At 36.8% G+C, this 20,601-nt stretch overlaps 1 pseudogene; it reads left to right on the forward strand.

Annotated features, from left to right (window-relative positions):
• Positions 1 to 2,695: 2,695 nt before the first annotated feature.
• LOC142623174 (protein WALLS ARE THIN 1-like) lies at positions 2,696 to 20,271 on the forward strand (annotated as a pseudogene).
• The last annotated feature ends 330 nt before the right edge of the window (positions 20,272 to 20,601 follow it).

Genomic DNA, 20,601 nt, shown 5'->3' on the forward strand with positions numbered 1-20,601 from the left:
GGCCCATTGAGCCTATAAATAGACCCATTCAGACACAATCCAAGTTACTGCAATATATACTAAAAAAATAGAGAGATTCTTGACAAGAAAATGTGTTCTTTCTGGTGGAGCTTTGGGCTTGAACACTTTATGCAGGGGTTGTTCTAGCCATACGACACTCGTTGGGTTGTTGTATCCTTGGGGAGACAAGTCAGAGACGGTCTACACCGGTTACAAAGTTTAGCCAACCAAGGGCTTGAATCTCCTTAAAGAGAGCGAGTGTCGCGCCTCAGTCCAAATAGTGTTGTGTAATCTCTTTCTTTAAATTAATAAAAAATTCAAAAGTATCATTCAGTTTATCTTCTTGTTATTTCCATTATCATTGTGTTTGCACCAACAAAAAGTAAACAATTGCAAAGAGATTTTTTTTTCTCCTCAATAATAAAAGTAAGAAAAATGCTAAAATTACCAAATTTTTTACAAAAGTTTGTAGCTTGTTGTTCTTCAAGGCAGAAATAACGCATTGGGAATCACCTTCAAACTCAGGACCATGCTGTCTTTGCACACTGATTTCTTGAGCAAAAGTCACTTGGTTCTGTTCATTGCAAGGGCTTCTATAGTCTACATAGAGTGGGAGGAGGATGAGGTATATCATGCATAGAGTGCTTGAGTCTTCTCTCATGTGGGGGTTCACCTTCATGTGAGAGGAATGACTCATGTATCTGATACATGGTGATTTTTCGTGGGGGGAGGACTGCTGCTATGATGAGGCCGTTAGCGTCTCTAATCACTACTTCAATCCCTGCCAATGATAATTCCACGAAAACTACACCATCAAAGTTTGTTTTCTACTCTGTTTGAGATGGAGGGGACCAACGCATGCTATTCACTTGTTATAATTTTTCATTTTGGCAAGCTATTAGATGCATTTTGTCATATCCAAATTATTTATTTTGTCCTCAATATCAAGAGGGCATTTACGTCATCGTCTAGAGAAGTGTTGCTTTTTGCCTAATTATTGTAATCATTGACGTTAAATTAGCATTAGGAAGATGCTTTCTATTCACTGTCACTTTCCAGCAATCAAACCTACCATTACGAAGAAGAAATAAAATAATTTTGTTTGAACGTGGCTGCCAGATATGTTCTTAATATTGAATTCCTAGCCACCACTCACTACTTAGTCTGCGTTTGTTTGGACTGAAAACACTTTCAGGAAATCATTTTATGCGTTTACGTATGTTTGGCAGCCATGGAAAATTCGATCAACGAAAAATCATTTACAGTTTGACCGGAAAATAAGCCCCTTCCAATGGAAAATCATTTCCAGTTTTATTTTACCTACAAACCATTTCCGAAAATGACACCTGAAGAGAGAGCTCGAGCACACTCCTCACACAGTCCAAAACCCATCTCCAAGCTCACCTCAGCCAAACTCCGGCCAGCCCAGCCAAGCTCCGGCCAGCCTAGATCGTGCCACCCCCCGGTCCAAAACCCATCTCCAAACCATTTCCAAAAAAACCCATCTCCAAACCATTTCCCACGGTCCAAAACTCATCTCCAAACCATTACCTTCAAACCATTTCCAGAAAAAAAAAAACTGAAAAAAAGAACCGAACCAAGATCAACTCCAATGCCGCGCAATCTCGCCGTCCGGGCCGTGCCTCTCACCGCGGATCAAGCAAAGATCGATCCAACACTGCGCGATCAAGCAAAGATCGATCCCCGCCACGTGATCTCGCCTTTGCCGTCCATCGTGCGATCTCGCCTTCGCCGTCCATCGCACGATCGAACCTCCGCCGCGTGTCTCGCCTTCGCCATCGATCGCGAGATTGATGCCTCCACCGCGCGATTGAAGCCTTCGCCTTCGATCCCACGATCTCTCCTCTCTCTCTCTCTTCCTTCTTCTCTCCTGGATTTGATGATTTTTTTTTTGGGCTTTGTTTGTTCTGTGTTTCTTTGAGAAAGAATTTTTATATATTGATTAGAAGCTGAGAAAATGTGAGCAATAAGGAGAAAATGTGTTTTTTATAATATTTTCAAGAACACAACCAAACACCTGAAAATATTTTTCAAAGTATTTTTTAAAATGCCACCAAGCACCTAAAACTATTTTCTTTTTACAAAAATATTTTCACCTGAAATTATTTTACACCCGGAAAATATTTTACACCCAAACAAACGCAGCCTTAATCGAAAATAAAGATTTCCTCCCAGTTAGTTTGGAAGAAATTTTCTTTCAATAGGCCATTAATAAATGAAAATGGATAAAACCATTCATGTATACCACTCGTCTTAACTGAGGCGCATGGCTAGTATAATTTATTTATTTTAATTTGCAACGTCATCTTTTATACTCGTTATGCTAGTCCACAATGTTCTACAAGATTATATGGCAATTAGAATAATGGTTAAAGAATTGAATTCATCAGTTCCTAATTGTCTCAAAATTTTATGATCAAATGATAGTTTTCATACTTAAAAAAAAAAAGAGTATGCCCAACTAGATCCATGTGAATGCACTAACAGGCTTGAAAGACTATAATGTTGTTTCACTGACAGCTTGTGTCTCTCTGACTCTCTCTGTTCAAGGGGCGAGGGGCCAAGGCAACAAAAGTTATAAAGTTATAATAGCTCTACTTCTCACACAATTCCTATGCTTGCATGCTTTTGACATTAGATATTTTGTTGGAATTTTGGTTTAACACTTGCCAAGAGAATGGTTATGGTGCCTGAAAGTACTAGGCTACACTTGGTCATGACTGTCTGGTAGTTTGCTTATGCAGGGAACCATATCATCTTGAGAGTTGTACTTAATATGGGTGTAAGAGCATCAACATTGATTTCTCTCAATTCTGTCCTATTTTACCATCTAAAAAGCCACTTTATCAATTATACAATACAATTCTACACTACTTCCAGCATCCAAACTTTTATTTTCCTATTCTATTCATTAAAATAATATTTCTACACAATAAAATAATATATCCCACAATCACCCTCATTTACAATACAACACAATCACCACCACCGTTGCACTACAGACACCTGACACCATTCCACCACCGGCAACCCATAATCTACTGTCAACACCAAAAAAAAAAAAAAAACCAGACCATCAACACTACCCTCTTCGACCATTAACACCACAAAAAAAAAAAAAACACAGCAACCCATGGTCAAACACAACAACCCATCGGAGCCATCACCAGTAAACCCACACAGAACCCATCGGAGCCATCACCAGCAAACCCACATCGTTGCACCACCAAACCCATACAACCCACCTCACCCAACACTAACCCACCGTGATCTCCATTGCTAACAACTGCGAAGCCACACAATCTTCACCCACAAACACAACAAAAAATTATGAAAACCGGATTGCTCAATTCGCCGCTGGGTAGCTCGATTTTGTTAAAGCTCGAAGGAAGTGGATTCGTTGCTGGGAAGCTTGAAGGAAGTTGATTTTGTTGACCCACGCGGAGAAGGAAAATTGAAAAGAGAGAGAGAGTTGCCGGAGAAGGAAAAAAGCGGAGACCACCACTGCCGATCTAGAAACCCACCACATGAAGAAGGAAAAATGAAAGATAGAGAGAGTTGCCGGAGAAGGAAAAACGCGGAGACCCACCACTGCCGATCTAGAAACCCACCACGCCTATCTAGAGAGGGCAGACCAAGAACAAGAACAAGGGAGAGAAGAGCTGAAAGACGGAGAGAGAAAAGAACATATGCCTCTCTTAAAATATATTAAACTTTATACCATTTGAGCTACAGTGCAGTTCTACATTTAGAACCACACTATAGCTCAATTGTATTTTTTTTTTTTTTTACAATTGTTGTAGTTTACCACAACCAGTGCTAGGCCTAAATGGGACTATATGGGAAAAGAGCCTTACATTTGGCATATCCCACAACCAGTGCTGATGCTCTAAGCAAGCTAGTTTTCCCTCTTTATAGGAATATCATCGCGCTGTTTGCACTAGCTCCTTTTGCATTTTTTCTAGAGAAGTAAGCAGTTGAGCTTTAATTTAACATATCACCTATGTGAAGTATTTCATTTTACATGTTAATAGTTTTCCAATTGCACGAGAAAGTTAAAAATCTTTTTTGTGTTCTAATTCCTTGGGATTTTCTGAACTTTGTGTATATAGGAAAGACAAGCCACCAGTAACTACTAAGTTTTTGGTACAATTCTTCCTCCTCGGATTTGTTGGGTAAGATCTTTTACAAAGAAGTTATTGTTGAATATATGATTCCCAAAATATGTCTTACAGTACTGGATTTTGGTACCCACAGGATAACATGTAATCAGGGATTGTATCTTTTGGGTTTGGACAATACCTCACCAACCTTTGCCTAGAATATTGTTCATGTTGTAACCTTTCTTATGGCTGTGGTACTCAGGCAAGCAATTATCACTCATCCTCTAAACTCTAAATCTTCAAGCTAAATAGGTTATTATTTACGAACATTAAACTATTGGCGATTGGTCTACTGTTATGGTTGGGTTGCAGAATTGAGCAAATGCACTTGAACAGAAAAGATGGTATTGCTAAGGTAGTTGGAACTCTTGCTTCTGTTGCTGGAGCTTCAGTCATTACTCTTTATAAGGGCCAACCATTTATGCACCAAATTTTGAAATTCATCACATTTACATTGATTACATTTTTTGGTCTCATAAGGAGATGCCAAGGGGAATTGAAAGCTCGAATGTGTGTAAAAACACAAGAGCCGTTTAGACCCCCAAGTTAAAAGGTTACGGCTCGATTGATTTTACTTTAACTTAACTAAGTGCAGAATAGAGTAAATGCGAGTGAACAAACAATAAAACTACTCTAAGCCATATTCATCATATATCAACAATAAAATGAAAGCTAAAAGAGTAGGGAAGAAAGATGCAAATACAAGATAACACCGAGACGTGTTATCAAAGAGGAAACTGAAGAACTCGGAGAAAAACCTCTCCGCCGCCCCTAAGCGGTAAATTGATCCACTAGACAATAAGTTGGGATACATGAATAGCAAGAGACCCTCCAAGCCTAATCTACCCAATGCACCTAAGCCCTCCAAGCTCTTATTCCAACAAGGCTTCTCGGAACCGTGTCCTGTCTAGCTCTCCGGATCACAAAATTCAACGATTGCATCCGCTAATGATTGGTTTCTTCCAATGCTTCCCAGCAGCACCAAAACCTCACTTTACACTCAGAATGGGTGTGGAAAGTATTTGGGCTATCAACCTCTCAAGGATATGGATATAGAGAGGTAGGAGTTTGAGAAAAATCACAAAGGATTGTGTAGAGGATTGTGGGTATAACAATCTCTAACTCTCAAGTGTGTATGCTAGGGTTTTCTATTTGAAAAGCACTCCTTACAGTATGTGGGTAATGAGGGTATATATAATGTGGGTGAAGGCATGGTGTAGTAGATATGCCAAAATAGCAAAACCGAATGTTATGACTCTTCACATTCCAGTCATGTACTCTGCACGTGGCTCACTTCACGGGAAAGCTTCTCGCGAAACTTCTCGCAAAATCCACTTTGTCTTCAATAGGCGCTTGAGTCTTCACACTCTCTCTCACACACAACTCATACAATGAAATCTCACATAGAATACATGATAAACATGATTGAACAAAATTATAATCAAATTTGACACAGAATTAAAATCAACACAAAATAGTTTTAAATAACAACTTTACAAGAAGAATTGGACCTTAGGTTGCATCTATCTCATTGTTCACTGGCTATGTTGGTCTGGTTGGAATATAGGACAAGCACCCGTCTTTCAGAAATACCTAGCTCGGCTTTCAGTCACCTCGTATTCTTGCTTCTTTAGTACTTTGCAATTTCTGGTAATTGCAGCAAGCTATGAAAAAGACTTGTAAGCCTGGCAAGTTCACTTTGATGGTGAGCTCTTCAGTATTTTTTATATGGTAAGTGAATCTGATAACCACATATTTCTGCATAAGAGAAGTATCACTTTTTGTCACTGTCCTATAAGATTATAATCTAATTCAATTCAATATCATCACAAGCTAGTTAAGTGGGATCAAAGACCTGGTTACTTGACCATAGGTGTGTAGCTAGCAATAAGTGATAAGTGAAAGTTAACAAATCCTGGCATTCCTTTCCCTGAATTATTGGTATTAGAAATTTCTCTATTGGAAATCAATCAATTTCATGCTTCATACAAACATTAAAAAACTTGTTCAATGTCACATTATTTAAAATTTTAAATAATGTGATAGATCCAGAAAATAAAATCTTAACCATAGCTAGTCTCTCTCCATTTAAAATGAAATTCATTTTTCATCTTATTTAATGTTTATGTATAAATGTATATATGCACACACAAGCAATTGTATAGCACGTTTCATGATCCTTGTGGCAACTTAAATTTGGCGAGTTTCATCCTTTTTCCAAACGAACTCTATGGAATGACATAGCATATTGGTGGTTGCAGGGACTGGTGGCTTCAGCATTGTCCTTTGCAGTACAAACATGGGTTATTGACTGGGCTGGACCAGTATTTGTTTCGGTGTATCTACCTGTACAGACCTTACTTGTAGCATTAATGGCCTCTGTTGTTTTAGGCGAAGAGTTCTACTTAGGAGGGTGGGTCTCATCTCTACCTTTGCTTATATATATATATAATCATTATGATTGGGAGCTACAACATACTCCGAGGAAAGGAAAGTTTAGCAGAATAACTTGTTATGATTTGGAACAACATTAATTTCACCTTAATTCAACACTAAAACTACTACGTACGGCAAGTCAAGTCATAATAGCCACCACCGTTCCTTCTTGGTGTGGTGGTCACTCTACAAGTATAAATGCTTGTGGGGTATGGGGCCAAAGGTTGGGGTTCAAATCTCCAAGAGAGAGCTTCACACACATATACACTTAGATTAAGTTAGAGTAGAAATTCTATCTTCTATAAAATAAAAAAAGAGAGTCATAATAGCCATTAAGAAAATTTTTGTAAAACAATTGTGTCTTTACACTTCATGAAGTCTAGCAATTGCCTGTTGGGATCAACTTGTGAAGCCAGTTGCCTCTCAATGCTCCCATGAACCTTGGATAAAGTTTGGAGCCTAATTAGTTTGGTTGAAGTACTTTATGTTTAATTGATATCTGTTCTGACCCGTGATATTCTCCACCCATGTGATTTTTAAAAAAATTACCTCAACTTTTGCTTAGTACTAAATATATATATAGACCTCGTTGGAGAACCCTCTGGAAAATTGGACACAAGAAGTATTCTTGGAAGAAGAAACATCCTCCACAGAAGAAGAAGTTTTTCAGGAAAAAGAAATGGAAGTTCCTCAGAAGAAAGCAGTTCAAAGGAAAAACTTCAAAAGTTTGTTTTGTATGTAGAAGGCCCGGTCATTTTGCAAAAAATTGTCCAAAAAGGGAAAAAGCAGCTCAACTTTTAGAGCAAGCCCAAATTCATGCAGATGACACTCCCTTTTCAGTGTTGAATCACTCTTCTCACAGGATGATGATTACTCTCCCCAAGCCTTAGCAGTTATGGCTTATTCTACCTTAGAAGATGAGTCAGACAATACTGATGATTCAGACCCAGAAATCCAAACCATATTCACATCTCAGCCTCTTATAGCTCCACTAACTGGCCCCACACCAATAGCTCAGGTTCACATCCTTCTTGATACTTATTTCAGACCCATCCCGGTAATAGCTTTGTTTGATACAGGAGCAGCAGCAACAATTCTCCATCCTAAGATATTACTCGAAAACTTTTGGCTACCCCATCATCAGATGTTCAGAGTAGCCAATGGAGAAATATTCCTGATTACCCAGAAAAGTAAGCCCATTCATATTCGAATTTTTCCAACCCTTACCATTAGACACCAAGTCCTTAGATCCCCACTCACAGGCAGAGACCTTCTCATAGGATTTGATCTCCTTCATCAGATACCTAGTCTCCGATGGTCATCAAAAGGACTTTTACATAAACAACACCTTCTCACCTGGACCCAAGTACCTCATTTGTTCTCAATAGATCCCTTTGACTCTTTGAGATTACAGATTATCAATGAATGTTGTGCAACCACTCACTCTGAATTCCTCCTTAAAAATCCAAATCCTTTGTAGAAAAATCTATCTTTTTTCATAACTCTTCTCTTCAAGAAGAATGAAGACGTTAACCCTACAAAAGCTAGTCATAGAGGAATGAATCCAGAACATTTGTCCTTGGCTAAGCAGGAGTTATCCACCCTTCTTTCAGAAAATCTCATTGAACCCACAACTTCTCCATGGGCGTGTGAAGCTTTTTATGTTAACAAGCATGTTGAACAAGTCCGAGGAAAGCTTAGATTGGTAATTAATTACCAAGATCTTAATCATTTCCTTGCCGATGAAAAATTCCCTTTGCCAAACAAAAGTGCCATTTTCCAACATCTTTCCCATGCCAAAGTATTTTCAAAGTTTGATCTCAAAGCAGGATTCTGGCAATTAGGAATCCATCCAGAAGAAAGATACAAGACAACATTTTGCATTCCAGACCACCATTATCAGTGGACTGTAATGCCTTTTGGCCTTAAAAATGCTCCATCTCAATTCCAAAAAGCAATGGTAACGTTGTTCTAGCCGCTTTTGTCAAATGCATTGATCTATGTAGATGATATTCTCCTATTTTCAAAAGATGCAGCATCCCATGAACAATTGCTTACTGAATTCTACAATTTAGTAAAAACTCAAGGGATAATGCTTTCAGAAAAGAAAATGGTCATAGGAGTATCTTCTATTGACTTCTTGGGCGTAAACATTTCAGATGGAAAGTACACTTTGCAGCCCCACATAGCAGTTTCTCTTAGTGAATTTCCAAATACGCTCATCAACACCAAACAGATTTAGCAGTTTCTTGGAATTGTTAACTACATGTCATATTTCATCCCAAAAATCTTCTAGAGTGTTGCATTATATAAAGGACGAGGAATGTGAGGAATGTAAAGGACGAGGACACTAGTAAAATACAAGGACAAGCTGACATTGGGAGTGTAAGAAGATCATGGAAGCTTATTAATGACATATATTATTAAGATGCTATAAAAAATAACATGAAAGTATGGAATAGAACATAGAACGAGATACAACAAACTGAGGGGTATTATTAGATTAACCAAGTTTCTTACAGGACTGAAAGACATAAACTGGGAAATATTACACAAGGTTTTCTTTTTTCTTGCTCACTCTCTCCAACTCTACTGAACTAAGGACACAAGAAGCCTATTTATAGGCAATAATTTACAAAAGTTTTACATTTAGAAGATAATCTTTGAGTTGTCAGGGCCGACTTGTTCTTGACATTTGTCCAAGAAAGTGGGGGTCCTGGAACTGGAGTGACATTTGTCTTTTGGATGTAAGGATGCCAGTGCAGCAGATATTCGCTTCCGGATATGTTGCTGACAAGAGATAATTATGTTGTGGAAAAAGGAGAAAAACATCATGCAATAGTGGTAGTTGTGATCTTAAAGCAAGAGATATGGCAAAATACTTGTAGGGAAAGGAAGGAAGGTCACATAATTGGCTTGGTGGAAAAGTCAATAAAAGTGGCTGTTGACACCTTTTTTTTTTTTTTTTTTTTTTCGACATATATTTATATATATATATATATATATATATATATATATATATATATATATATATATATATTTCTATATATCTATCTTTAGTCATCCCACCCATCTCTACCTTGAAACCATTCTTCATCAACATCTGCATCTGGATCATGATTATGATAGTAAGAGTCATCATAGCCAAATAAAGGATTAGGCATCTCCCCAATGGTCTTCATGTGGCCATTGCTATCTGCAAACATCTAGGTCGGCTGGTACTATGTCTGGGAAGATTCCCTGATTGAGAGATTCTGCCATTGTGAGGGAATAGTGACAAGATATCCAAGACACGTCCACATGTGTGTGAAGAGTACCATCAGCATTAGTCACCTAATGTATATCTGGAGGGTGGAGGATTCCTTCTGCTTGAACATTATTTTTGGAATTTAGCTTGGCTACTATGCATGCAGAAGTAATTTTGCGACCAAAACGGGGGTGATCTATCTTGGGATACTTGAACCATTGGCCATTATGAGCATCATTTTTTAAAATTTTAGACCAGAATTTGTGAAAATATTTTTTTACTCGAGGGAAAATGTATGAGTAAAAATTTGGTTCGAAATGGAGGCACAAGTAGTACTCATTGAGTAAGTACCACATGTAGAGGTAGTGTACCATAGTCCAATTTGTTAGCCAAAATGCAAATGGAGTTTTTCATGGTTGCTCAATGTCTGGGAAAAGGACAAGGAAATGACGTTGGTGTTCTTTGAGGTAATCATGGAGGACTCTAATAATTCTTTTGGATCTGGCTTGAAGGGTCAGGGTATTTATTTGGTCTTTTATTTATGGAGGAAGTGTTTCTATCATATTAAGGATATCATTAGGGGCTGCAGTAGAAGGGCCTGATGATGAGGATGGATATGTTATTGGATATACACATAAATGTGGAGGAATTATTGTGGTATGAAGGATTGGAGGCTTTCTATAAAGGTAATTAGTGATAAGGTTATCTGTACCTTTGATGTATTTGACTTGGAAAGACCATTGTGAAAACCAATTTGACCATTTGAGTAACTGAGGATGTGGGAGCATTTTTCTTTTGAATTGAAGCATTTTAGGAAAAAAAGACATATTCATTTCTACAAGAAAGTTGTGGCCAAGGAGGTGAAACTAGAACTTTTCAATTCCATATTTGACTGCCAGGATTTCTTTGAAAGTAGAATGGTAATGAAGCTCTGAAGGCTTGAATGCACCGCTTTTATATCCACAAATATTTCTTTTGCCGTCAATTTCTTCAAAGAGAGCTGCTGCCCAATACTCATCACTTGCATCTGTCTGTAGAACTTGTTTGCCTGTTCCCGAAATCTGCAAAGGGGGAAGTTTTTCTGCTAATTTTTTCAATTGTTGGACTGCTTCTGTATGAACTGGATTCCATTGTGGGGGAGATTTTTTCAACAGTTTAGACAAACAATCTCTGTGTCTGGAGATTTTTGGGATGAAATCTGACATGTAGTTAACAATTCCAAGAAATTGCTGAATCTATTTGGTGTTGATGAGCGTATCTGAAAATTCACTAAGAGAAACTACTATGTGGGGCTGCAAAGTGTACTTTCCATCTGAAATGTTTACGCCCAAGAAGTCAATAGAAGATACTTCTATGACCATTTTCTTTTCTGAAAGCATTATCCCTTGAGTTTTTACTAAATTGTAGAATTTAGTAAGCAATTGTTCATGGGATGCTGCATCTTTTGAAAATAGGAGAATATCATCTACATAGATCAATGCATTTGACGAAAGCGGTTGGATCAACGTTACCATTGCCTTTTGGAATTGAGATGGAGCATTTTTAAGGCCAAAAGGCATTACAGTCCACTGATAATGGTGGTCTGGAATGCAAAATGCTGTCTTGTATCTTTCTTCTAGATGGATTCCTAATTGCCAGAATCCTGCTTTGAGATCAAACTTTGAAAATACTTTGGCATGGGAAAGATGTTGGAAAATGGCACTTTTGTTTGGCAAAGGGAATTTGTCATCGGCAAGGAAATGATTAAGATCTTGGTAATTAATTACCAATCTAAGCTTTCCTCGGACTTGTTCAGCATGCTTGTTAACATAGAAAGCTTCACACGCCCATGGACAAGTTGTGGGTTCAATGAGATTTTCTGAAAGAAGGGTGGATAACTCCTGCTTAGCCAAGGACAAATGTTCTGGATTCACTCCTCTATGACTAGCTTTTGTGGAGTTAACGTCTTCGTTCTTCTTGAAGGGAAGAGTTATGAAAAAAGATGGATTTTTCTACAAAGGATTTGGATTTTTAAGGAGGAATTCAGAGTGAGTGGTTGCACAACATTCATTGATAATCTGTAATCTCAAAGAGTCAAAGGGATCTATTGAGAACAAATGAGGTACCTGGGTCCAGGTGAGAAGGTGTTGTTTATGCAAAAGTCCTTTTGATGACCATCGGAGACTAGGTATCTGATGAAGGAGATCAAATCCTATGAGAAGGTCTCTGCCTGTGAGTGGGGATCTAAGGACTTGGTGTCTAATGGTAAGGGTTGGAAAAATTCGAATACGAATGGGCTTACTTTTCTGGGTAATCAGGAATGTTTCTCCATTGGCTGCTCTGAACATCTAATGATGGGGTAGCCAAAAGTTTTCGGGTAATATCTTAGGATGGAGAATTGTTGCTGCTGCTCCTGTATCAAACAAGGCTATTACCGGGATGGGTCTGGAATAAGTATCAAGAAGGATGTGAACCTGAGCTATCGGTGTGGGGCCAGTTAGTGGAGCTATAAGAGGCTGAGATGTGGATATAGTTTGAATTTCTGGGTCTGAATTATCAGTATTGTCTGACTCATCTTCTGAGGTAGAATAAGCCATAACTGTCAAGGCTTGGGGAGAGTAATTATCATCCAGTGAGAAGAGTGATTCAACATCTGAAAAGGGAGTGTCGTCTGCATGAATTTGGGCATGCTCTAAAAGTTTTGCTGCTTTTTCCCTTTTTGGACAATTTTTTGCAAAATGACCGGGCCTTCTACATACAAAACAAACTTTTGAAATTTTTCCTTTGAACTGCTTTCTTCTGAGGAACTTCCATTTCTTTTTCCTGAAAAACTTCTTCTTCTGTGGAGGATGTTTCTTCTTCCAAGAATATTTTTTGAAATGATCTCTTCTCTTGGTTGGACAAATACAATTTTTGTCATAGCACTTGATCTGCAAATCTTTCCTTTTACAATTGTCCTTAAGCTTGCTGTGGACCTTGTCGATTTCTGAAAGAAACTTTCTTTGGTTGCAGAGTTTTTCAAGAGCAATGAGCACATGCTGGTAGATTTCTCCTATGGAGGCTTGCAGCAGGGTGATTTTTTGAAGGTTCATCATGCGGAATGTTTCATCACCTAATGGTTCTGGGAAAGAGTTAAGGAAAGTGTGCTTAGAATTGACATCGTCCATTCCATTAAAGGAGTAGTACCTGCTTGACATTCGGGCAAAATGTTTTTCCAGATCTTTTCTTTCAAAAGAGCAACATTTCATTAGTAAGAATTCTTCTCCTGCTACTTCAGTGTAATGGGCCAATGAACCAAGGAATTCATTATGAATGATTGTGAAAAAATCTTCCAGAGTGTTGCATTGTGCTGCTTGTCTTTGCCTGTATTCTCCAAGATTGATCCACCATTGTCTCAATCTTCCTGTTAGTCTTGCAACAAACTTGGCAATGATCTGTGCAACAGTATTATTTGGGGCTTGGAGTTCAGCTGTACACCATGAATACATGTTAAAAATCTCATCATGCCATTTTGAAGGAGGACTGTTATCAATGGTAAACAAGTGCTTTGAATCTGTGGTTGATGGGTAGGTTAATCTTGTGTGGTGATTAGGGATGAAAGGTGGTGGAGGAAATATTGGTGGTGGTGGAGGTTGTTCAGGATGAAGGACACCATCTTCTTCTTCTACCTTTGGATCTGTCATAAATACTCCGTATAATTCAAGGCCAGACAAGTCTAGATCTGTGTCATTAATGACTGGGAGGACAAAAGGTTTTGTTGATTCTTGAAGGGTTAGAGTTTTAAGAAATGATGATATCGGGTTTGGGGGATCAGAGTTTATGGCCAACATGTTCATATCTGGGAGTCTTGAAGAAGCACCAATAGTTGGATTAGGTGGTTGGTATAATGACTCTTTGTCCTTTTTGATGAGAGGAGGTTCATTTTGTGGTCTGGTTTGAGATTCTAGTTGGAGTGGTGTTGGGCTTATTATGCTTGGAAAAATTCCACTTGGTTTAAAAGGATTATGAGTAGGATGCGTCATGGTTAGTGGTTGGAGGTTCTGGTAAGGGGAGACTGGGGAGAATGGTGAGGTTAAAGGTATGGACATATCTTTATACAATGATTGACGAGGTTGATAAGGCATGTAGACTTGCATTGGAAGAGCTTGGGTAGCCACCTTTTGTGAATTCTCCATAGACTGGAGTTGCATCAACAATTGTTTTCTTTCTTTTTCTTTTTGCCCTATGAGGGGAAAAGAAGCAGACAAATCTTTTACTGTGGAGGCAATCGTTGCCAATGCTTGTTCAACTGACTGTATTTTTTTCTTCAAATCTTCAATAAGAGAATTTGAAGATGAGAAGGTATGAGTTTCTGCTTCATTCATCTTTTGTTGATTATCTAGGATCTTTGAAAGGACCTGGTTTTGTGCAACAGCATTTTCTGCCTGCCAATTTAAAGCTGCTTCAGCTGAAGAGACTTGTTTTTTGGTTCCATCTGGATTGGTTCCAACAGGGTTTTTGATTTTCCAAACATGTTTGACATTGGCTTGTGGATGGTCAAAACTTTCAAGAGGAGAGAAATTTTGTGAATAGGAGGGTGAAGCATGGTTAAACATATAGCAGGGTAAGGTATTTTGTGTATGGGTTTGACTAGGAGGCCTGGGTTGACATTTTGGTATTTGGGGGAGGACTTTTTAATAATATGGAATTAGTGGTAAATTCTGGTTTTGTTGGTTTTAATCATGACTTTCTCTACATGGGGAAAGGGATAGAGTTTTTTGCTTTCTGGTTTTGGGATAGAGGACATAGTAATCAAACTTTCCAGAAGGTTCTACAAGGAGGTCAACTTCTGGATCTCCTGCCTCATATCTTTCTTTAAGAAGCTACTGAGAAGACTTTTTCTTTCGTCTTTCTGCTTTTCTTCAACTACTTCTTCTTATTCTTGACAATCAGGACAGTCACAAACATCCCACCATATATGGCCAGAGGATGATTTTCCTTCATAGCAAGGTTTTCCATCTTCTCTAAATGCTTTAATTTGAAGGCCCTTAAGACCTTCATATGAAACTGGCTGGATCATAGCCATTTGAGTAGGAAAGACTGTTACTTCTTCTTTTTCTGGTGTGGCTGCCAAAAATCTAACTTCAACTTCACCATTTTGTTTTTTGATGAAGAAAGGAGTGTTGGACTGGATTGGCTGGGTCACCTGATGAAGATTCTCATATTTTGTAATCCATGTTTCTGGAAAGAGTTTTGTCATCTGTTCTTTATTCAACTGTCTTGGAACAAATGTGCACATAGGCGTCATGCCTGGGTCGACTTGGATTAAAAGAGCATCATTAGATTGGGCTATCTCTGGTATAGCTATGTCAAAAGCATGATTTTGGAGTCTGTAGGCAAACTGATAATGGAATGTGGCTGCAAAAGTATCATGCACTTGTGAAGCTCTTGTGATCTGAACTTGGACTTTAAGAGCATCACAAAGGTGAGGGTCTTTAAGAGACATGTTAAAATTAGGGAAAAGAGTGACAAAGACTGTTCCCGCATTGAAGGTGGTTTGGACAGTTCTTATAACTGCATTATGGTATTCCAAAAATCTAGAATCAAGAAGAGAAATTCTAGAAGCTATAGGGAGTCCTTTTCTGCCATGGAAGGTGAGTGCCAGTCGGAGATGAGTGTATCTTCGTTTTTGCCATGGGATTACAAACTCTCGGGGAAGGGCAAGGGTGATAAAATTTTCTTTTTCACTAGATGGAATGTTGAACTGGTCGAACTTAGAAGTTTGGACATATTCTTTCACACTAGAAGGATGAGAAGGACCTAAAAACTTTTTTATGGATTTTTTGAAGGTATTTTGAGGTTTATCAAAGACAGTGTAAGGATTTACAATAGGGAAATCAGTAATAGGAATCTTACTATCTTCAGGTACGTGGGAAATTTCAAACAAGTAGTCAAGTCTATTTGCAGTGGATTTACGAAGGGAAAGATCACACGTAGTTGTAATGGTATCTGTAACTACTGAGGATGAACTAGCCATGATAGTTTCTAAAAAGAAAAACTGTTTTCCTAAGGTCTGACAGGACTAAAACGCCACTTCTAGGCTTACACGTCTACAAGATGACTCAGGAAAAATAGGTTCTTTGAAACTTTGAGAACAACCCCTTAGTGTTCTACTTGATTATCAAATCTAGTGTTCTGATATGATAAATACAGAGGATCCACTTATTGTGGCAACTGTAAATCACAGAGCATACTAATCAGGAAAATAACAAAAGTATACTAATCAAAGGAGAGTGAAACTGATTGCAAAGCTCTGATACCAATTATATAAAGGACGAGGAATGTGAGGAATGTAAAGGACGAGGACACTAGTAAAATACAAGGATAAGCTGACATTGGTAGTGTAAGAAGATCATGGAAGCTTATTAATGGCATATATTATTAAGATGCTATAAAAAATAACATGAAAGTATGGAATAGAACATAGAACGAGATACAGCAAACTGAGGGATATTATTAAATTGAACAAGCTTCTTACAGGACTGAAAGACATAAACTGGAAAATATTACACAAGGTTTTCTTTTTTCATGCTCACTCTCTCCAACTCTGCTAAACTAAGGACACAAGAAGCCTATCTATAGGCAATAATTTACAAAAGTTTTACATTCAGAAGATAATCTTTGAGTTGTAAGGGCCGACTTGTTCTTGACATTTGTCCAAGAAAGTGGGGGTCCTGGAACTGGAGTGACAATTGTCTTCTGAATGTAAGGATGCCAGTGCAGTGGATATTTGCTTTCGGATATGTTGCTAACAAGAGATAATTATGTTGTAAAAAAAGGAGAAGAGTATCATGTAATAGTGGTAGTTGTGATCTTAAAGCAAGAGATACGGCAAAATAATTCTAGGGCATCCAGAAGAAAGATACAAGATAGCATTTTGCATTCCAGACCACCATTATCAATGGACTGTAATGCCTAATCTTATTATCTTCAGGTACATGGGAGATTTCATATATATATATATAGTACTAAGTAAAAGTTGAGGTAATTTTTTTTAAAATCACATGGGTGGAGAATGTCACGGGTCAGAACAGATATCAATTAAACATAAAGTACTTCAACCAAACTAATCAGGCTCCAAACTTTATATATATATATATATATATATATATATATATATATATATATATATATATATATATATATATTTCTTCCTTTCTTTGGTAAATAAGTTATATAATTTTATTATATTAACATATCACTTGCTTTCATGCGTACAACTAATGTCATAAAGATTGGTTATATAGTATTCCATTGATCCCTGTCATATCATATATTATTATCATCATCATTTATACTAGTCGTTAACCTGTGCTATGCACAGGAATTTACCTATTTGTGAGATTGACTAAAATAATTTTATAAAATCTTAAATTGATTAAGAAACTGCACCGTTGCATGATTTGCTCTTGTATGACATCAATTTGTATTACAATTTGATGAAGAAGTCATCGCTTGAATGTACAATTGCTTACAAAAAATTTGTTAGATAGTTTCAGATATTAAATAACTCAAATTGAGTTTAAGTTGAACTTGTTTGAGAGACAGAGTTTCACTCCTTGTTAAGTTTAGATTAAATAAAAATAATTTTGTTTAAAAAAATGATAATGATAGTTTGAGATTAAGATAGACTTGTTAGAGAGATATAATTTTACTCCTTGTTAAGTTTGGACTAAACAAAAATAATTTTATTTAAAGAATTGATAATGATGAGTTTGAGTTTAAGATGGTATTGTTAGAGAGATAGAGTTTTAATCCTTGTTAAATTTAGATTAAACAAAAATAATTTTGTTTTAAAAAAATAATTTTGTTGAAAAAAAATAATTTTATTTAAATAAAATGATAATTTTATTTAAATATTATGTTGACGTGGAAAATTGTGAGAGCTTTAGAAGCTTCGGTAGAGTTTTACTCCTTTTTAAATTTAGATTAAACAAAAATAATTTTGTTTAAAAAAAATAATAATGAAGAGTTTGAGTTTAAGAAGGACTTGTTAGAGAGATAGAGTTTTAGCCCTTGTTAAGTTTGGACTAAACAAAAATAATTTTACTTAAAAAATTGATAATGATAAGTTTGTGTTTAAGATGGACTTGTCAGAGAGATAGTGTTTTACTCATTGTTAAGTTTGGACTAAACAAAAATAATTTTATTTAAATATTGTGCTGAAGTGAAAAATTGTGAGAGTTTTAAAGGTTTTGGTTTTATATATATATAAATTAGTTAGCAACATCATAGTCAGAAATAAGTCAAATAACCACGGGACATCATTGAAACCATAACAATTCTAAACCAATCAATTAAATAGCTATACAAATTCATTAAGGAAAAAAACCATATACAAATTGTGAGCAGAAAAAGAAAAGATGAATCAAAGAGCACTAACAAAGCATTAATTAAGCAACTTTTCAATTCCATCTCTAACTCTTTGTTTAATAGTTAACAGCGGCTAAATTTCAGAAAAACTAAAAATCAGAACCTAGAGTAGAATCACTCACTCACCAAAATCAAAAGCAAAATTCATTACTCAATTTGTGTGGAGTGTGATCAGTGTACTAATTTTTACATGGGTGCATGATTCAAGGATACAATTTCTCTATTTATACAGAAATGCATAATATGCTATTTGAATTTGATTACTTATTTACTTGTAAGCTCTATACGCTATTAAGATAAATGACTTTGATAATTGATCTACAGCTCATGTTGCCTCTACAAATCATGTTGCAAATCAAAATTCCAATTCAATTGCTTCTACAACTTTCAGATAAACTTGCAGTGAATTTGGTTCCAACTATTGTATTTTGTTTAAACTCATCATTATGTTTTATCCTTTAGCTTCTATCTAATAATTTAATAGTTTTCTTTTGTTTGTTTATATATAATTTCAATACAACTCATGGGTTGGTAATTTAGCCAACACCAATTATTTTGGATTTTAATTCAACCAACTATTCTTTGAAAGTAAACAGGAGTACAAATCATCTCCACCACTACCGGCCCAAATTTGGTTGGTTTTATTTTATTAATAGTCTCTTAGATGTTGAGTCGCTCCACCATAATTTGTGGTTCCTTGCTTGACTACATATGACCCCATATTCACGTATCCACAATTCTTTTCAATATACATTCAAAAACACTAACAACAATAGCACTCCCTATAAATCCCAAATTTCCAATAAAAAACTTCCTAATAGGCCAAAAAATCAAAAAATCAAAAAATCAAAAAAAAACTTAACAACAGTAGCACTACCAATACCAATTCTATGCCAACAACACCAGTAAAAGAACTGACAGAAATTGGATACAGAGCATCTCACCTGTGTAAACTGGGGCTAGAGTTTGAAGCATTGGTAACTGCTGCTTGTTATGACAATGGAGATCTTGATTGGGACTCAACTGGCACTTCTCCCAAGTGACACTTACTTTCTCCCTAAAAGAATGAGAAGAATGAGGTCCTAATCATAATTTCAAAATTCAGCAAGTGCATGTGCAACTTATCAATAATTAAGGGGAAAATCAGGGGGTTAAGGCTGAAAGTGAAACTCAACATCAGCAAAGCACATTGGATTAGGAAATCTGAGGAAAACTCTGATCCAACCTCGCTCTGTTGTCAATTTGTCATCCCTACTTCCAAAAATCCTGGAGCTGGAGCAAGTGATCAGGCAAGCTATATGCCCAGCAGCGTAAGTCCTAATCAACAGAGTAATAAGATCTGACACAAAGAAATGTAAAATGAAGAGAGATTGACTCAAGTGAGACTGCCACAAAAAATACTGTCTTCCATAATTTGTATATGAAGATACATGTCTTAAGCCACTTAAACCGTTCCTTCCAGCACCATTGGCAAAAAGACAATCAAACTGAATTGCACCCATAGAAAACGCAGCACAAATACACTTCAAATAGTTCCCACACATCAACGAATCAATATATTCCTCATGTTGAAAGGAGGCACATTCGAGTAGCCAAAAGTTGCCCATCACTCGGCCGATTCCTCGTGCAGTAGCACATACTCTCGGCTACAAAAACCAATATATATATTAATATATCATAAGCTTTCCATGTCCACAATCCAACAAGAAATTCCTTTACTTTTTCTGGTGGCTCAAAAAAAGAATAGAAAAGAAAATTCAGATTCTTGGCATATTCCCTTCATGCCTTCATTATAAATTTTTTTCAAAATGTTTTTGTTATTTGTTTAATTGTGCAGGGTTATTGGAGCAGTGTTGATTGTGGACCTGGTTGTGTGGGGTAAAAGTGAAGAGAGCAAGTTTGCTAAAGAAAATTTGGCAATTCCCTCAATGCCCGGGAACAATCAGATTAAACTTCTAGCAAATTCTCATCCAACCATTACTTGGTTGTGAGTGTGAAAACGGTGATAACTAGTAATAAAAGCCAATACAATCTACGTCCAAAAGCTAGGAAAATTATTGTGTACTCCTGGAGTACCATAAATGCGTTTTTTCTCCTCTCATATAAATGGTGGGTCCCACTAATTAAATTCATAGTGGGACCTACCATTTATGTGAGAGAGGAAAATACGCATTTATGGTACTTCGGGAGTACCTAATAATTTTCCCAAAAGCTGTACCAGTATCTCGCCAACATTTTCAATTGTTGAGGCCAAACATGTCGACTTGGAAAGTCTAAACAAAATGAATAGTATATATATATATATATATATATATATTCCTTCTGTTGAGAATCCTCAAAATA

The sequence above is a fragment of the Castanea sativa genome, chromosome 2, assembly GCF_040712315.1.
Source record: "Castanea sativa cultivar Marrone di Chiusa Pesio chromosome 2, ASM4071231v1".
Lineage (NCBI taxonomy): Eukaryota > Viridiplantae > Streptophyta > Magnoliopsida > Fagales > Fagaceae > Castanea > Castanea sativa.